General features: G+C 40.9%; 1 long non-coding RNA gene across 3 annotated transcripts in view; it reads left to right on the forward strand.

Moving 5' to 3' along the window:
* The window catches only part of LOC127533215 (uncharacterized), a 32,191-nt gene extending 28,205 nt beyond the window's left edge, over window positions 1–3,986 (forward strand). For 2 of the 3 annotated variants that reach the window (XR_007940995.1, XR_007940994.1), the window contains one exon: window positions 18–3,986. This is a non-coding gene — a long non-coding RNA (uncharacterized LOC127533215). The remainder of the gene's footprint in view (window positions 1–17) is intronic. The other variant, XR_007940996.1, reaches the window with a different exon arrangement.
* The last annotated feature ends 16,392 nt before the right edge of the window (window positions 3,987–20,378 follow it).

A 20,378-nucleotide genomic window follows, 5' to 3' on the forward strand; every position in this document is an offset into this window, starting at 1 on the left:
CTCCTTCTCTTCTTCAGTAACCTCCCCCCCTACCATCTCAATCTCCAGGCAGAACAGGATCGCGATGGCCCCGGTGAGACCAGATCAAGCCAATCCAATTGCCGAGCAGGGATCAAGTCACCATGCTGGTGCTGCTCCCAGAAACCACCAGGAGCCAAACCTCCCGAGGTCTTCCCACCACATCACACAGCCTGCTGCCTGGGCACATGAGTGTGTGTGAGAGGAAGAGAAAAGAAAGCAGGATTAAAAGATAAAAACCATATGAGCAAACCAAATCTATTTTGAAGTACTATGACTTCCTTCCTCAAAGAAGGCCTTTTTTTGTCCCCTATGATCACTCACTGGCCTTTTCACAAGCCTACGCTCTGGTCAAAGGTGATTTATTCATTTTATTGGCTTATTTTCATAACGTTGAGGAATACTCAGTCAAGTAGCTGCTACTCACTAGCTGTAGCCAAAAAAAACAAAAAACAAAACAGTCTGTCAGCTGAGTTCTTTTAAATTTCTGTTTTATATTTTTTGTGCCCTTGGCAATATTCGATCTTAAAACAAGCTAGGGATATGTGGGTATGTTTCATCTCTGTTTTCTTGAGTGTGTATGTGTTTGGGTTATCCTTAACGGAACTGTATGTGCAACCAAATGAAAATATTGGACTCAGCAGGAAATTTGAGGTTTCATCATATGTCCATGTTAACTTTATGTGCTTGAAAAGAAACTTTACTTAAGTACATTAATCTTTAAAAATACTCTATTACAAGTTAAAATTGAATTAAATAACAATCTCCAGAATATATATTCAGCTTGAAGTTACAGTGTTAATTATACAAAATGGCACATTATATAGTATTGTATTACAAGTTTTCTGTGCAACATTTAGAACCACTTGATGTCGCTACAGCAAAAAGTATCGCCGATTACTACACCTTCCCCCCTCCTTCACATTTCATTTACAACTAGGAAGGTTCCAGACACATAAAAACAGTAAAATACACTAAATCGTGACAGCATGTTCAACTTGTTTAACATTATCTTCACGACGGTGAATGCAGAAGCAGAAAAAAGCAATGGAGACTCTCCCACTGAGCTAAAGTAAAACATGCCTACATAAATCAGGTTAAACAACATGAATACAAGACTCTGTTTTAAATTTTCTAGTTTTTTGTGGCACAGGCTAAATGCTTGGACTGCACTGTCGCTTTTGCACTGCAGTGAGAGTTTACTCTCAGTCAGCTTAAAAATGCAGGACGGACCAACAGTTTCAGAGTGAGGAACTCACATGCACCAACATGCACTAACATGCATGCCGGCCAGATCGGCTAGCAGAACAAAGAAGCTCAGGCTACATACAAAGAGAGAGTAACTTCATTCTCTGCTAAGTACACCATTACTCCATTATATCTTTACATAGCAGATAGTTATTTGCTGCGATATTAAGGCTACATTTATGCCCCAAAACTTGCATATAGCACCTTTAAAGAAAAATATACAATTTTTCAAGTTTGACTTGCAAAAATTCTCAGTGAACCTTAAAACAAGCTTTCCCTGCAGTAATCATTCCTCCTGTTCATACTGATCAAAACAAGACCCTTTTTAAATTCCCTTTGTGCGCTCTCTGTGACCGAGGAGGCACAAAAATCTACAGCCATATCCACTCACCTTGTCAATTTCTGCTACTGGTAAATGTACATGATGAGGGAGTCAGGCAACATTCAGCTATACCATCTTGATAGCACAACTCAACATATCGGTATTTTATGGGCAGAAGAACATGATAGTGTTAAAAAGATTCCGTGAGCTACCTCTGATTGACAATGAAAGCTTCCCCACAGCAGTACTTACTTAAAAATAGGTGATATCATTTACTCTTTGATGTGTTGCTTTGAGGAAATCTCCAAGGATCTCCTGTGTCCTTACACTTGTTTATCATGACAACAGTATAAAACATGTTTTCTCTAAGCGTTGTGCCAGTATTCACACTAACAGCCGACATAGGAGGAATTTCTCTGCAGGTCACACGCTAATGTGTGTGTGCCATGTTTAGACTGTGGCAATAAGTTCATAAAAAACAGTTCCCTGTCAGTTTTATGGCCGTTTCATCTTGCAGATCATCTGTATTTGACAATCAGCACAGCACTGTGTCAGTTTTGGAAAATGGTCTGGCAGCACCCACTGTCATTCTGCTGTGTCTTGTTTTTATTTCTTTAAACCATCACAATTGTCTTGAGTAGTGCTAAAACCAAGACACAGCGTCTCTCTGTTCGGGGGGAGTTTGTTTTGGTGGAACATGTTTGGAAAATTAACATTTTCCGAATCCACTGACTAAACATGTAAGAATATCTCTGTGAGACAGAAATATTGTGTATCTTGGTAGATCTTTACAGTCATTCACCCAAAGAACCAAACAGTCCTGCCTGACTGTATCCTCCAAATCTTAGCCAAAACTTGCCATTTTCAGCATTTAGATTGTTAGCTAGGGAATAGGAAGAGAATGCAGTGTGAATTATGTGCCCACTGGTAGGCTTCTACCCACAGTCTACATCCGCTGAATCAGACTATCTGTATCTTGACCTCCTCCATGGTTCAAAAATTTCTGAACAAATGTTCAGAGGCTGGCTTCATTTTCAAGCCTGCCAGATGAAAGCTGGCGAAAGATGTTTCATTAACTTGACTTTTGAATATAATGGTGAAGTTATCTTTTACTGCTCAATTTTAAACTAAAAGTGTGTGACAACCCCGAACAACGTGAAATGAGGCACGGAGTCAAGGTAAGAGGCCTCTCAAAGAAATAGCTTGTGTTTTATCTAACAGCTGAGCTAATTTGCGTAGAGGTGCTTCTTTCTGTGCACGATTGTTCTCTGCGGGCATTGGGGTCAAGTTAACAGTCAGAAAAGCAAGTAGATTATTCAGCACATTTACTTTGATATTGCTAGTAAGGAGGCTGGAGGGCAGGAGTTATCCCTGGGGGAAGCTGTCTACCTCTGAGATATTAGGCAATTATTCAAACGCACAGACCATCCATTACCGACATCCATTCCAGCAGCGTAACCGTCTCTACATGTTCCCTGGCTACATGCTGCCTAGAAAACATATAGACCTTAACAAAAAAAACCAAAAAGCTTTTACACGGACCAAATGCTTCACATATACATACTCAGCTTTCAGCTTAACTATGCTGCAGATCCCATTCTCATTACATGCATTAATGATGTAGTTGTGACTCAGAGTTATTTCAGATATTTAACCCCGCTCAGTGAACTGTAGCAGCACAACCAAACATATGTTTACACTGGCCAAGTCCCAGTGTACGCATGGCTGCACAATCATGATCTAAGGTTAGAAAGTTGTGGCCATGAGTAGCATTCCTTTACAATTTACCTCATGATGTTTCTTGCCAGGAGCGACTTCTACTGTTTGAAGGTCTTCCTTAGAAATGCTACATTTAATCGCAGAAGATCCCAGTCAGTAAAATGTTGGGTGAATTCTGTAATAGGAAAAGCAATGTATGTGCCAACAGTGTGTATTCTTATGTAATGCAATCCAGATGTTGCTTCAAATGTTTCTATCAACTACTTAGTGTACTAGTGCTTAGAGCAAAAACTTTAGCATGCTAATGTACTGACAATGACAATCTCATTAAGGTATCTAAAACAGGTTTAATGTGTCAGTTTTATGTGAGAATGACAGCATTCACTAATAAGAAGTAAAGAACGGACAGCAGTGGCAAATGAAAATGTTGGCAGTTTTTAGGTATAGGCTGCTTATTGGTTTGGGTGATTAGCAGATCTGATATGTAGCACTTTTTATTTTTAATTGTGAATCTTTAATTGTAAATTATTATGTATATGTAAGATGTGAAATCTGAGTCTTTTACTATGTAATTTTTAACAAAGTTTTGTGCTGATGTTTTTGTTGTTCTAAATTTTGACACCTTGATTTCAGCAAATCTATATTTGTAGTAAATAAACGCTGGTCTCTTTGATTACTACTAATCTGTATTGACTTTGGTCCTGAAGAAACCAAATAAGTTGCTCTCTGACAGTTTCTCGTCATCCACCGACAAAACTAGTCAGCAAATATAAACTTTGTCATGGTGCCTACTCTGGAGAAAATTCGGGAAACCAGCAAAGTTATTTCAACTGATGAGTAATCACTGAGACGTCTCATAATAAAAAATATGAACCACACAGTGATGCTTAAAGAAAATTCAAGAGTCACCTCAGTCTGTACAGAATGGTAATCCATGCAATCACTTTTAAAATATTTCAGTTTGGACAAAGGTATTTAACTGGCTCCTGGCATGCCAAACTGTCATTCTTAAAGCCACATTTCTATCAATGCTAAAAAGGCAACACGGGTTTCTTGTAAAAGAGGTCTATAGTTAACCACACACAGCATAAAGGCAGGTCAGTACTGCATTAATAAAGCTGGCTATCAGCAAACCCACAGGGAGACCATGTGGCTGACTGTTCATATTTTCAACATATTTTTCCTCGTGAACCCAGACGGATTTTTCAGACTATTGTGCTTGCTTATCTGTGGCACGAGTTGCATCATGTGGAGTACTGTACTTTGAATGATGCAATTCTCTCCTTTAGCATGTAGAGTGATACCTACAGGCTATGGTGTACATCACCCTTACAGAGCAGGAACACAGGAAAGTTTAGCATCTCTGTTAAAAAGTAAAGGCAGTAATCATTTTCTCTGAATATTTGAGAGGCACGTTTTAATCTTCCCTTAACTCTCAATTGGGTCGTGACCCAGATTTAGTAAAAAACGCCTGTAGGGGACTGTGTAAATCTACAGTACAGTGTGTGGTGTGTGTGATACTAGCAGGACAGGGTGTGGTGAGAACAGGAGCCATGATGGAGGGTACTAATAAAAAAAAAAGAGAGCTTCGAAAGCAAGGATGACTCAGTGTCATCACCCTGACTGTATCTGATTATAAAGGATGGGAGTGACAACCTGTCTTCCCACGCCCGCTCTCCATCCCTCCCCTCCACCCATCCCCAGACGCTCCGGCAGGCTGAGGAGACCAGACGGTGGTAGACTTTACCAAACCCTGGTTCAGAAACTGACACTAACTCAGAGTGAGTCACAAAGGAATTTCCCTGACACATTTTTGTTTTTTATAACCAAAGACAGTCTTTCTTACTTTCAGCTTCCTGTTGGAGGTATGCAGCATCAAATAATCTAGGTCATCATGTGCACCAAGGCCTACAAGATTCAGCTTCGCTACAGACACACCTTAAACAACATTAGCAATAGTCTAAATATGTTTAAGTCTGCTTTCACTCGTGTTTGTATGACTATGGAGTGTTTTAGTCAAGCAATCAATCACATTAGATCAGTTTGATGTCAAGAATAATTACTTAATGGCAGTTCTTTGGTCTTATTCCACAGAACGTTTTGAAGACATTTACATCTTTTCCTTCTACATCTTGACAGAAGTTAACCTAAAGGAATGGAAACATGTGAGTGCTAACAAGCCAATGTGCAGTCTGACTGACAAGACAGCCAGCTTGTGTGCGTGTGTGTGTGTGCGTGTGTGTGTGTGTAAGATTCCTTGCTTTTCTAGGATGGACAAGACAGAGAAGAAGCATAGAAGTATGAGTGGAAAAATACCTTTCTGTTTCTATTTGTCTCTATGCCTTTTTTATACTAAAATGAGAAGTTTATCCAAATAAAAAATGCATCAGAGAGGACGACAGAGTCTGAGATGTATTAGGAAAGTGCAACTGTGTGTGTGTGCGTGTGAGAGAGAGTGCAGTGTGTGTGTGTGTTATTACTGGCTGAAGGGCAAAAAGTTGAGGTGGTGTTTGATGCTAGTCTCAGTGGTAAGCTTCAAACAAACTGTCACTCAGCTTCTGTCTAAGGCATGCATACACACGCACACACACAAACACACACATCTGTCCACCGGTTTACACATTCATATGCGCGCGCACGCGCACACACACACACACACACACACACACACACACACACACACACACACACACACACACACACACACACACACACACACACACACCATAAATGTAGCTCTGTCTCTCCGACTCACACAGAGGCTTCAACCAGCAACAACACTTGACCATATAACTGCCGACACGTGACGTGCAGACACATTCAGTGATACTTCCACACAAAGGCAAACACATGTGCAGTGACTACACAACAGATACACTCAGCATGACGTGTGTCCATCAAGGTCCAAAAATAACCGAGAGACCAAATCAATTCAAGTCATATTCGGTTCATCATAAACATCAGTGTGCACAAAGCTCATTTCCTGCAGAGCAAATACACAAACAAACACTGACAAGTATTGCAACACCCATGCACAGACATACACACTATGCATGTGGTACAGTGGTGTGCAACTCTACATACACCCAGGAGTGCTAAGAAAACAGATAAAGACGCGAGTATATTGTCTCTGTGACGTGCATACATTTAAAAAGCACCCACGCTTGGGGATCTTGCTCCTTCCCTTACTGCGAGCAATTTCCTTTAACAGATTTATCACCAGTGTTGCACAAGCCATTCAGTTGTGTGTGCATGTGTGTGTGTGCCCTTTGCGACAGAGTGACCAACTGAGCTTCTGTGATAGTGTCTCTGTGGGTGCTTGGGCGCATCAGAAGGCCGTAGGCTCAAGCTATTAAGATCAGTTCAGTGGCGAGATATGTGATCTGAAGGACGATACCTCAGAGCGGAGAACAAAGCAGATGCTATTCCAGAGAAGGAACTGCACAGGGCCAACACACAAACCCTGGGGGACCCCTCTAGAGTGCAAGCTTTAGAGCAGCTATTGTAGTTGGCCAACTACATTAGAGCCAACAGTTTAATCTAATACATTGTGCAGCACTGCCAAGAAAATCTGATGTGTTATTATCGACACATTTAACCATCTGCGTGCAATGCGTTCTAATATTGTGATTTGAGGGCCTTCGTCCAAATTTCTTATTCACAAAGTTGAATATTTGAGCCTCCCCTCCCTGAGAGGGAGGGAATGTGACAAGGAGTTGATATTTCTGACAGTTACTATCAGGGGACTTTGGCTATGTTGTGTGAGATCTCTTGGGTGATGAATAAAGGAAGAAAGGGAATAATGAAAAGTGCAGAATTAAAAGATGAACAAAGACAAAAATATCAGACAAGGTCTTCCACAAAGTACAATCTACAGTTATTAGAGACAAATACTGAGCATGTGCTAAGTTTTAGAGGAGAAAAAGATCTCTTGAACAAGTAAGAACAAAGAGGGGAAAAAATAGTGAAGGTCAGAGGTAAATATTAGCTATGGATTGTTGAGGCTTCTCATTTGCTGCTAAAAGCAACTACAAAAGTATACAATTTAAGAAAAACTACACACTTCCACTGCTACTATACAAAGCCCAGCATGAACTGACACATTTTCTTTTTTCTAAATCAAGAAACAAACAATGCACTGGATGAAAAAAAGAAATATATTGATGCATAACTACAATACAGAAAGATACTGAAAAATTAAAATAGGTAAATTAGGCAAGATGTTTGGTACATCTCAGGTAAATTCAATAAATGTGACATTCTAATTTTAAGTCCACTGCACTGATTTTTCTTGGTACCGAGTGTCTAAATTCATAGCATATTGTCATGACTATCCAGTTCCACTTTCGCAGGACCATCTCTCAGAGTGCCCTGGGGTTTGGTAGGGAGTGCTGGGCAAATTTTCTCTTCAAAGTTCCTCACAGGTGTTCGATAGTGTTGAGGTCTGATTACATGCTTGAACTCCAGCATTTTCACCTTATTCTTTTTGAGAAAAGTTGCAGTGGCCTTTGAAGAAATGTCCTCTGTTATTATGCTGCTAAAAATGACCAGGATGTAGAGAGACGGTGGATTCAGACTTTGCGGTATATCTGTATATTTCCTGATGCAATCAATAAAGCAAAGGTCGAAAGCAGTGTTGCTGCAACACCACAACATATAGCCTTCCCAAATATATATATTTTTGTGAAGAACTATATCTGGGCTTCTCTATTTTCAGGAAGGGTGCATTCATCTAAGCTGGACTCTGTATATACCGTCACACTACAGTCGGCACTCCGTTTCAGAGCTACTTCGCCAGGGAAAGACAAATTTGGAAGGCTGACTGGACAGAAATACCGAAGCTACCATTTCAATGTTCTGGAGCTACAGATTAGCCACAGTGACACATAAAACCTGTATTAAGAAGCCAAGTTGTCAGACAAGAAACAACAAGAACGATAAGTCATCTGGAAAACTGTCTGTGAGTCATTCTGCAAACTTTTTTTTAAAGTCCTACAAGAACACGTACAAATATTGAACTGAGCTTAATTTAGATTTGAAAAAAATTAATTAATAACATGATACATAACTACATTTTATTATTAAGATTTTACTATAACTTTTGAACATTTCAAACCCAACTTGTTCAAAATATTTGACTTTGGTGAACAAAAAAATACATTCTTTAAAAAAAAAAACCATGGATTGCCATAGTTCATTTTGTCTTCTAATATTATTGTTAAAGGGGATTTAATAAATACATGCCCCTAAAGTTACTGTTAATCCAGTTACTCTCTGAAATCTACCAGCAATAAGACACCATCCTAATAAATAACATGAGATTTTTCTTTTCATACAGACACAGAGACATTGATGAGACAAGTCATGATTTGCATGTCATTCCTTGAAGTTAAATCAGTGATAATCATGAACATACTGACCTTGCGTTATAGCTGAGGGATAATCACTTTAATTTGTTAAATAAATAAGTGAGAAATTGTGTGAATAATGAGGACTCACATGAGGGAAAATTAGCAATATTTTGTGTTATAAATTGGCCTTTACTTATATTAGAAAAACTGATCGTGCTAGTTTTGATTAACATGTGAAAAGATAATTGTACTGTTAGGAAAATTATTGTAGGGTTAAATCTATTTAACAGTAAAACTAATAAAATTAACCAACATGCTTCAATTTGGATGCAATATTATTCTACTCTGTTTCACACTGACATCATTTTTAATATTTATATTAGCTCTCATTTCATATTTAAAAATATACAGAAATGCTGTTTTGTAGGAGTAATTATACAGCACATACTGGACTGTAAAATTGATCAGTTTCTAGATATTAAATGACTCCACTTAAACTGTGCAGCATTTAGCAATTTGTATTCTAAAGTGAATAAAACGTGTCAGCAAATTTACACACTTCGATTGGATTATTTAGTTTCTGCACTATTTTATACCATCGCCTCAAACATAATCTTTATTTAAAACACACAAAAAAACTTGGGTGGTTATATTAAATTACCATCTTCTCTCTATTCAGTCAACGTGTTTAGCCAGAGAATACAATAGGATGCCAACATCAATAAACCAAGCATAAAATCAAATATAGTGAGAAATAACAGTCATGTTTGTTTAAGGAATTCAATAGTAGAGTTAAAAGCAGTTTAACACATGGCATCTATTTTACAACTATTTATAAGTTAGTCATAATTTGTATAAAATAAATTTTACCACAGTTTTTTAAGCCAAATGCTTTTTTTTTCTTTTACAGAGAAAGAAAAGAAACAAGACGTTAAAAAACAGACATCACCATGTTGGAAATTAATTAAATTTAAGTGTATTACTGACAGCATAAATCAGTTTTATTCTTCGTCAAATCATATCAGCATTTTTTTTTTCAAGAACTCAGAACATTTTAAGTGCTACGATTTTTGTAACTGTGGTTGACAGCAACTGGCTGGCTTCAGCCGGTTCCAGTACAACAGCAAGCCACATAAACATGCATGAATAAGTAGAGAAACATGAAGCCATTTGGTGTATCTTCAACAGATCTTTCTACTTTACTGCACCTATTGAACTCAGTACATGTGAAAAAGGTTAAAGTCTCAATCCAAAATTCTTAAAAAGAAATCTTCTGTCAATTTCCCTCCGTTTCCATCGAACCTTGGTTTGCGCTTTAGCAACAGGAGCTGAGCCAAGCACATTTCTCTGAGTCATCATAAAAGGGGGGGGGGGGGGGGGGGGAGAAGAAGAAGTAGGGGAAGCAGGAGGTGCAAGTCCGGAGTTTCCCTGTTGCTCTTGCAGTCGAAGGCCCACACCGAGCAGCAACAAGCTGAGAAAACCGTGCTCTATTGTTTCAGGCCCGCTGGCAAAGTGAGCCTTCCTGAAACTCAGCAAACAACTATCACACACACGTGGGAGACGAGCCAAAACAGAGCTCACTGAGAGACCTGCCAAAATGGCAGAAAGCTGTTGTGTGGGAAGTTTAGAAGGACTTTCGTAGAAATTCTTGTTTTCTTTGCCTGGCAGTCTGACAACAAAATACTTTGAATGCAACCTTAAAAATTGATGAGGGAAAAAGTATGCAATCTTTTCTTCAAAAAAGGAAAAAAAAAACTAGAACGCTTTTGTAATGTGATATTATAATCATGTTGTCTCAGTGTAGCACTGATAGAGAGGAGACTGGATGTATGACAACCTACAATTATCAACCCTTTAAAACACAGTTTTAGGTAAACAAATGCCACACTTTATGGTTCTGACACTTGTCTTTTTAAACTGTCTAATAATGTTGCAAAAATATGTAATTTAAGTGGTGTCTGTAAATGCTGGCAGAATATCAGTTTCACTATGTACACCTACCAAGTGTTGTGCTTGACATGGAAAAAGGTACAACCCAGTAACAGTATGTGCTACTTGGAAAAAGAAAAAAAGACAATGCTTTTCTATTACTGATAATGGTTTCTAAGAAGCAACCAAACTTCACTCCTTCTAGGAATGGCTTAATTTAGAAAAGTTTTCAGCATGATTCAGCTGTATGTTATTGTGTGGACATCCTGAAAAGCAACTAAATCATCGGATAGCTCGGCGTCTCAGCTAAACCTGATAGCGTGAGTGACTATTTATGAAGCCTTAAAAACGAAGTCTAACTGCAGGTTAGGACGTAAGAGGGAGCACAGTCATGGTGGCGGACTTATTGCAGTTTGTCTGCCAGAAGGCAATAGGTGGAAGACATGACAAATAAATGAAACGGTAGGAGGAAGGGAAGCGTGTGAAATGCAGCAGCGCAGCTTTGAAGTACAACCCTTCATTTCTCGTCCTGGGCTCTGTTCAAACAGTCTGCAGGTTCTCATGTCCCGCTGGACCTTTCAGGCAGCTCTACTGTTTGTTTTCCACTCCAACGTGGGGACAGATTTGGACAAGGGTGACAGCGGAGTCTATTTTCTCCACCTGGAAGCTTGGAACGGAGGGGAGGGAAACTCAAGACTGGTTTTACCCGCTTCCTGGAAACGGTAAAGCAAGCGCGAGGGCCCACTGTCAGGGAAAGGGGCAAAGAGAGACTGTGTGACAGAGAGCGAGCAGAGAGAGACTGAAGCCTCTGACCGGCAGATAAAGAATATGTGTGAATGCAAGAGTGGGCGTGTTTGCCTGCCTGCCTGTGTGTATTTGTGTGTATATGAAAGAGAAAATGATGGAATGGTAAAGAGCACGTGCTCCAACCAGGGGATTTGCTGATGCCCACGAAGATCTGTTTACAGTGAGTGCCCCTGATGACCCCCGAGAGGATACAGGACTCAGTGCCAACACACAGACACACACATATATACACACCGACATGGACACACACATCATCCCAGCCTGCATATCTCTCATTTATACCTATCGTGGCACTCAAAACACAGCCTGGAGGTAGGTGTTAGTGGATGTGTGATGGGGGGAAGGAGCAAGAAAAATGTTCCTCAAATCCAGCAGACAACAAGAGACTTGCACCCACTGCAAATCAGGCAGCCGAACTGCGATGGGAAGTTGTGTTGTGTATGAGGAGGTAAAACAAGCAATACACACTCGCACGGCAATGGAGGCCAATGAAGAGTGTGAGTGTAGGAGTTTAAAGGCTTATTCTGAAGCCTGAAGGAAGAGAGAGACCGAAGGAAGGGTGAGAAAAAGATTTGAAAGAAGAAACCCATACATAAGCATAAGGTGGAAGCACATGTGCAGAGAAATAAGGAATCAAATGTCAAATGAGTCAAGAGTCAGACAGGAGGCCTAACTAAGTCAATGTAAAAACAAAATAGGCACCTTTAACAATGGCTTCTTTGTATAAGGAAAAGCACTGGAAGGTCATTTACTTGCTTTATTGCGACATGATAGACAAAAGCCTGAATACTTTTAATATCTTTACACTGAATATAAAGCAAAATCCAGGGGATGGTTAGCTTACCGAAGCACTGGAAACTTATATCTAGTCTTGTTGTCGCAGTGATGTTTCCATAGCCTAGCCGCGCTAGACCCAGCTCTTAAGACACAAGGGTCTAGGAACTCTCGACAGGGAGGGAGGCGGGCTAAAAGGTTGTCTTTCAAATCACTCTGCAGCAATTGGGTAGGTATACAACCAATCAGCGCAACAAATAGGCTGACGTAGTTCCTAGAGCGCCAGATTGTGGCTAAGTCCCATTAGCTTCCCAACCAGCGGAGCCAACTGGTATATTAAGGATTTGCCATATCCCGTCGGTATAAGTCCAAATACGTCTTTCTTCTCAATGAAACACTTCAGTGCCGTCCTTTGTTTATCTTTCAAGTTGAATTTTAGCTTCAAATCTTTAAGGGCTGTGGCCAAAGCAGAGTCGAAAGATAACTGTTTATTGTGTGCCGGTTGTTTCTGTCAGAATCGTCACGCCTCTGTCGTCACTTAGTTACGCCCGCCTTCTGACTCTACACTTCATGGTGATTGGTCCGGCCAGTTTTAGGAGCATCCAACCTGGAGCCTTATGGAGGGTAACTCGACCCACCCTGGTAGAGAATTAAATTTGTTGCCGTGGGTTGTCTAGCGCGGCTAGGCTAATGTTTCCGGGCAACCAGTGGAATTTCACTGCATCCAGCCAAGAAAGAGACTAGCACATAACAGAACATAGGCAGGTTATGTTACCTCTGGACACAGCCAGACTCGCTGTTCCCTCCCTGTTTCCAGTCTTTAAGCTAAGCTAATCTAAATGGTTGCAGCCAGTAACATCAATCTTCTAACTCTTGGCACAGAAGCCACTATGTGTATTTCCTAAACTATTCCTTTCAGTCTTAGTCTTCCTCCTTTGCTTCCTCTCTGCCTTCTGCATTTCAGGCCTGCTGTGCTTTTCACATTTGCACACGATGACCACGTTTTCAGCCTGTCTGTTCCATTTCAGCGGCAGACCCCCTTGACACACTTGGACATGGATGTGCATGCCCGCTGACTCACTAACCTGCTTGTCTGTCACAGCGATTATGGGTGATCAATGCTGCACGGCAGCCGTGGCTGTGCTAATGTACAATAATATCGCCTGTACAAAAGCTGGCTGAGAGGAATGAGGTGGCTGAAACAAAGAGAAAGTCACAGATTAACACAACATAAGCTGTAAATTACAGGGTGTTGCCTCAATGCAATGAACACGGTCAAGGTCCAGTGTGTTCATATGTGCCATGCAGACACACCAAAGCACACGAAGCATGTGCACTATATGTAGGACTGAAGTGGGGTGACTTTAACTGTGCCCTGATAAGTGGACGTATACTGTGCTGTGTAAACATGTGAGTGTATGAGACCAGCAAGCATGTCTGTGAGTGCAATCGCAGAGACAGAGAAAGAAAGAAAGAAAGAAAGAAAGAAAGAAAGAAAGAAAGAAGAGGGTGAAAGTGGGACAGACAGCAGCGATACAAAATGTTAGCTCCCTCCTCTCCTCTCCTGCTCTATCCTCCCCTCATCCTCCTCTGTCTTTTGCCACCGAGGGGAAGTGAAGGAGGTCACCCACGCCTACAAGCACTCAATCAACCTGCCGGCGACCTTGCTTGTCCTGGATACAGTGCCCGCTCCCTCTGTTTGTCTGCCTGCTGCTCTGCCATCCTGCTGCCATCTCTCTGCAGCTGGTGCCAGGTTACACTGCCACGAGCACAGAGGTGCCGTTCCACAAGATGCCCACTTTTCTGCTCATGCTGTGCCAAATTTCAAAGGCAGACGGTTCTGTTTTATGTCAATGTGTCGCTTTAAGAGAGATCTTTGACAGGGGTTGTGACAAACCATACCCAGGACAAATATTATGGGGGATTTTATTCCTCTTTATATGTGCAGGTGACATAATGTTGGAAACTGATTTATTCATTCTGAAAAGATGGATTTGACTACCTGGATGTTTGCCAAAGTAAAATGGGGAGAAAGATCACGAGCCAGTCCTTAAGAGAGTTGTGAATATGTATGTTAGGCATCATTGAGGACATTACAAATCTGGTGAAATCCATCTGGTTATAACCAAATCAAATCGAGAAGCCAACAAAAAGATCTGCTGGGACTGAGTAGGGATTTATATTACTAAAACAGCAAATGAATCCAATTTAAAGGTCCCATATTACATCCATTACATTCAAGTTAATATCAGTCTTACATGTCCCAAGAATTATTCCGTCAAGTTCATTCTACTGTGTTTCTATTTGCCTGGATTTGATCTGTGTTACAAATGCGATGTTTCAGTATCTTTGTTTTCATATGATTGTCAAGCAAATTTGAAGCAAACTTTTGAAATGCAACAAAAAAATAAAGAGGATAAAGGAATATTAGGCTTGTTTCTTTTAAGAGCAATAAAGCGAATAAACTAGGCTGCACAGTGTTACAGCAGCGTGGTGGCATCGGCTATGCTATGTACGACAGAGTAGAAGGAGTGGGAAACAAAAATCAGGTGTTTTCCAACCGCTAAAGAACTCAAAGAAAGAAAAAAAAAAGACAAACAAAACTTTGGCCATCCATGACAGAAAAACAGAGAGAAGTCTTCAGGAATTGCTTTTATGAGGAAAGCCATTTTCTTTCATATGAGTTGGTATGGACCCAATACGACAGCTGGTAGCAAAAACAAAGGAGTTACACTGTATACATTTGAATCGGGGTTGATGAGAGAAGACATTAACTTCTGGTCTTAGCAAGACAGTTTACATTCATGGTGCATTAAAACACAAAAGCTTGCATGAAAACATTGTAACTCAGTCCTTGTTATTGGTTTTAGATTCATCCTAAACTTTCCATGATTCCGGACCGTCTCTCAGCGTTATTATTTCCACACAGCTTAGACCTGTGAGTATACGATCAGAGTTTATGGTAACATTAGCCAACTTAGCCACACAATTAGCAAACACTAAGGATTTTCCAATTGGTGTGGTGACATTTGCATCAAAAATAAAGTAATCCATTGAGTCTAAAGTTCCGCAGATGCCAGGAGTGCATGAAGACTCTTGTGCTGGCTCTTGCAGCCAACAACAGAACATGTGGCATGCCTTGCACATAGCTGAGACATTTTAGAGTTAGCAGAAGTGGCTCGCGCAAGGAAATAAAACTGGCAAACAGTGGGGCAGCTGCTCATTCGGAATTTAAGAGGGTAGATCTATTTGCCAGCCAGAGTCATGCTTATCCTGATTTGACATCACAACGGGCTGTAAACCTGTGTGGCTCATCCAGATAAAAGTTTTTGGATTGATGGATAAAAAAGAAGGGAGAGGATGATATTCAGTGTGTCTCGAGATAAAATAGAAAGTTCAAACCATTGTTTAAAACCAAGGAAAATGTGGATTTTGCTGCTTTGCTTTCAGGCTTCAGTTACGTTAAGTGACTTTAATTACTGATAAATTTGTTACTTATTGTCCCAATTAATCTGTGGTCAGTCAAATGTCAGAAAAGATTTTTCAAAGTCAAAGCTTATATATTTAAATGCTCTGTTCTTGTCCATACAACAGTATGAGTTGACTGAGGACTTGTGATTAAGCAACTCAAATTATTTGTCCATTATCAAAATTGCCATCATGTATTTTTTCATCACAAACCAAATTCAGCACATTGGTCCACTCATGTATTCTTCAAAGGACTTAGCCCGACTTCACAAAGCTTCCATGTTTTGTCAAAAATGCCAGCACAAAACACGCTAGTTTTAAGAGGGACATCTATTTGCCAACCTGAGTCACTTTCACTGCTAAAACAAACAAGCATGTCGCTATCACGACTAAAAAAAAAAACAAACAAAAAAGGTGTTGCTACTCATCTGCACTAAACAGCATTTTTAGAGGCATCACTATCACACAGCCATGCCAATACTTAACGTCAGACCAAAAATAAAAATGTGCATTACACCACACATCAAGAATAGGAATGGCTCCCTTGCAAGAACCAGTGTAATATCTCAGACTTATATTACCAGACAATTACCTGATACTGTAATAAAAATGGAAACAGCTGAACTCCACCACCAGCTACTGCTGGGGTGCAAATTAACACACAAGGCCGCAGATATCTCTATCAGCTGTGACAGTCAGGTCACATTCCTTTGTTATGTGCTGTCGGACGGGCCTTCCCCTTCGGAAAGTTAGTTATGGCTGTGGATACAGCTGCAAAGATGGCTCCAATGACCACTGCTACAAAAGGCATGGAAAGACAGCACATGGGTTGAGACAGACAGGGGAGGAACAAGGGTGGAAAAAAAGGTGAAGTTTTTCTGAATGGATGGCAGAAGAGCTGAAGAACCCTGGACTTGATCATGTATTAGCCTGTTCCATTTGGAGACTGTGTGTGTATATATATATATGTGTGTGTGTGTGTGTGTGTGTGTGTGTGTGTGTGTGTGTGTGTGTGTGTGTGTGTGTGTGTGTGTGCGAAAAAAGGAGAGGCAGACAGACAGGAAAGTGAATGTAATTTATCTCTAAAAGGGCAGATTCCTGGGTGATGTATGGTGCAAGGAGTGTGTGTTTGTGTATTGTAGAAAGGGGCGTGGGAGGTGTAAGCTAGCTAGCTACAACTCCTCTTACTGCTCCACAGAGCAATGTAGGGAATGAGGATTCTGGGTTCTGCCCTGCTGATCAAAGACACAGAAGAGCTGATACAAAATCCCCCCTCCTCCCGCTCTCTTCCTTTCTACCTCTTTCACACACGTACATGCACACAAACACAGAATTACAAGCTCAGGCAAATATCATGCAGGCTAATGCTATGAATGATCACTGTAGAGTACAGAAAAAGCAGAGGGAGATTAGTTTAAATTTGGGAGTTGGACATTTTAATGAAGAATACCACCTGTTTTTGAGCATACTTCTACTGAATCCACTGTACACCCAGTTGCCAGGGTATTACGCAGAACTTGCTAAAACAGAGTGAGAGGTGTTTCCGTTATTAAGCCAAACCTCACTGATATAAATGTGGCAGACAAAATAAAATAAACAGTCTTTGAGTATCAGGCTATTCCAAAATCACTACAAACCATATCCTCAAAAGTGATCATACAGTTGATTCTATTTTTCAGTCACTAATTAATTATTCTATAGAAAGAAAATGGGGGGAAATGCCAAACATAATTTCCTGGAACCCAATGTAACATGTTCTAGCAGATTTTTTTTTGATTAGCACTCAGAAGCACAAAACTATTTAATTTAAACTGATAGAAAATTGTACAAATGAGCAATTTCTCACATTTGAAAGGTAGAATCTCTACAATGTTTGGTATTTTTGCTTCATGGATAAAAAACACATTTCCTATCAATTAAAAAAAAGAACTTTCTCAGCTGTACTCAGACTGAATTTGTATCTTCAAGGCACAACTGTATCTTATTCCCACTGATGTTCCAAAAAATCATTTATATGGGGTTTCCGCAAAGCATTTGGCCACAGCATTATGCAGAAACAGAGGCCCAGGTTGCTTGATGGGATTAGCTTTAGTCAAAGTTATGTATTACACAAATGAGCTGCATTTCTGAATACAGCACTTTACACTAGATGGTCTCATCTGTAATTCAGATGCAGGTCTCATCACAATGACTGTGTACAGAGACCCAGGAGTCTGACACTAGATAACTGCCTGTGTGGGTGTGCATGTGTTCGGTGTGAGAGAAGATGCGAGAGACACAGTGTGAGCGGATATGTGTTTTTTTGCATGTAAAGTCCCTAAAGAGTCACAGTCATGCTCGTAGGACTAACGATGTATTTGCATGCTAATTCAATAAAAGAACAGCCGCGGAGTGTAAGCCTCTTCATCTGCAAAATGCCTCATCTCTCCATTTTGCTTCTCACTACTTCTTCCACTCAGCTTACCCACCTATCCATGTGCTTTACCCCTGCCTTCGTCTTCTCCCTCTGTTCCTCTTTAACGCATGTCTATCTCCATGTGTTCATTCCTTCCCTGCCTCTCACCCTTTCTCTCCACACCCTCTCTAACAGTATGTGCTCTCTCCCTATTCATCTCCTCCTTCTTTTTCTCCATTTATCTCTCCTTTCATCTGTCACCGCCACCTCCCCCCCCCCCCCCCCCCATCTCTCTCACCCTCCCTCCATGTCTCTGTTCTTGTATGTGAGTGGTGGGTCTGCGGGGTGCTTGTTATCCAGCACCTATCCAGACATCCCTCGGCTGGGAAGCCAGACAGCCAGACAGGCAGCCGTGTAGATAGACTGACAAAAGAAGACCGGAGAGCTGGGAAGAGTGACAGCCGGGCAGCTACTGCAGCAAGACTGACAGGCAGGAGGAGAGCCAAAAAATAAAAATGCAACTGGACGGCAGATGTCCAGAGAGGCAGCACTGAGACAGCTAGGAGAGCAGTCTGACAGGAAGACAGAGAGGCTGTCAGTAAGAGACTCCCAAACAGGTAGGAAGACAGATAAAGGCAGGTAAGTAGGGGACAGACAGGTAGGCAGAGTAGCCAGACAAGCAGGGCGTCACAGGCCGGCGCCTAGCAGCCAAATGAGCTACGAGCCCAGCATCCCAACAGGCCAACAGGGTCAGTAGCTGCATGGCTGACAAACACTGCCACTGTCTGGGCCTGGCACAGTACTGCAGGTATTAATTGATGCCTGCGTGGTGATGAATAACCCTGTAATTCCTGAATGTTCAGATCTCTTCCCACGTATGTTAAAGCAAGGCTTGGGATAAACATACCGAAGGAATGAAGTACAGTACAGTGAACATCAAGGCCAATGTCAAAAAACACAGCTAAAAGTCTTAAACTGCAGAGTTTCTATGTTTAAACAATAAAAAAATGGGTTTCAGGCTATTGGTCAGACAACACAAGCAGTTTGAATATGGCAGCTTGGATGTAAGTGAATAGCGCAGGATAGTTTTTAATATTGATCAACATTTTATATGTCCACTGATAAATGTCAGCTTAATCCTGAATAAAAAAAACTATCAGAGGTTCCAGTAGATGTGGCAATGTCCAATTTTCCATTTTTTTGTTTCTTTCTGTTACCTGTTTGTGGAATTGTGTAGCTGTGTGATGTCAAGCATTCAAGTGTGGCCTACTATTTGTCCCATTTGATGTTGTGTGGGGCAGCTGTGACTTGAGCGTAGCTGTGATATGTTGCCAAATATTCACATCAGGAGGAAGACCTGCTAAAAAAATCAGTATTTCTTCAAGTTCAAAAAGAATGTCCAACAATATTGCTACAGAGACATTTGGGAAGTGAATTTACCAGATCCAGACATGTGCAGCACTCCAGTTTCACCATATGGTGAAAACGCCTCCTGATTTTAATCACTCTGACTCAGCAAAATCTGTTTGGCCTTCCTCTGCTCACCAGATGTGGCAACAGCTCCCTTTCAGAGTGATCCACCTAAAGACACTAATATGCCAAGACTTAATTACAGCACCCAAGTTCAAAAAAATGCAAACATGAATAATGTGGCTCAGGGTTAAGGCCTAAACATGGTTCAGCCTGTAACAAGCTAACCTAGTTGGAAGGGCTGCGTGGAGCGTTGCAGCACCTCTTTATTTCATCACAAAGTTAAGAAACCGTGTGCTTGGTCATCAGGCTTCTGTAACCTTTACAGTCAGTACTTCCAGCTATTTCCACACTGCGCATTTTATCTCGATGGTCTGTGTCACCCAGATCTCTGCACTTTGGCCGGCTTCCTAGTGGGTCAAGTCACAATGACAGGAAACCATGAAGCTTCTTCTTAGGGAGCGATATAAGCGGCCTGATAGAAACTCAAAGAGAAACACAAGAAAAATGATTGTGCTCACATCCTCACAGCCTAAAACAAGCTATTAAACAGTATCCCCCATTTCCAGGAAGTTAGGAGGATTTAAAACTGCCAAGAAAGCCTTAAAATTCATGCTGCCAAAAATGTGGGGGAAAAAAAGAGACCCAAACCCAAATTAAATAACACTGGCATGGCTCTACACTAACTGAAGCAAATTTTCCAAGCCTTGTAGTTTCCATCTTTTACCAATTTTAACTAGTGGACTGCAGATTATTGTTGTAATTTACCGGAATCTCAACAACACGAAGCAGTCAAATTATTTCTGTTTTTTCTACTGGTTAGCTCTGGCTGCAGTTAACTCACCACAGGCATCTTCCTGTACTTGCCAACACGCTG

This window comes from Acanthochromis polyacanthus, chromosome 3 (assembly GCF_021347895.1).
Source record: "Acanthochromis polyacanthus isolate Apoly-LR-REF ecotype Palm Island chromosome 3, KAUST_Apoly_ChrSc, whole genome shotgun sequence".
Classification (NCBI taxonomy): domain Eukaryota; kingdom Metazoa; phylum Chordata; class Actinopteri; family Pomacentridae; genus Acanthochromis; species Acanthochromis polyacanthus.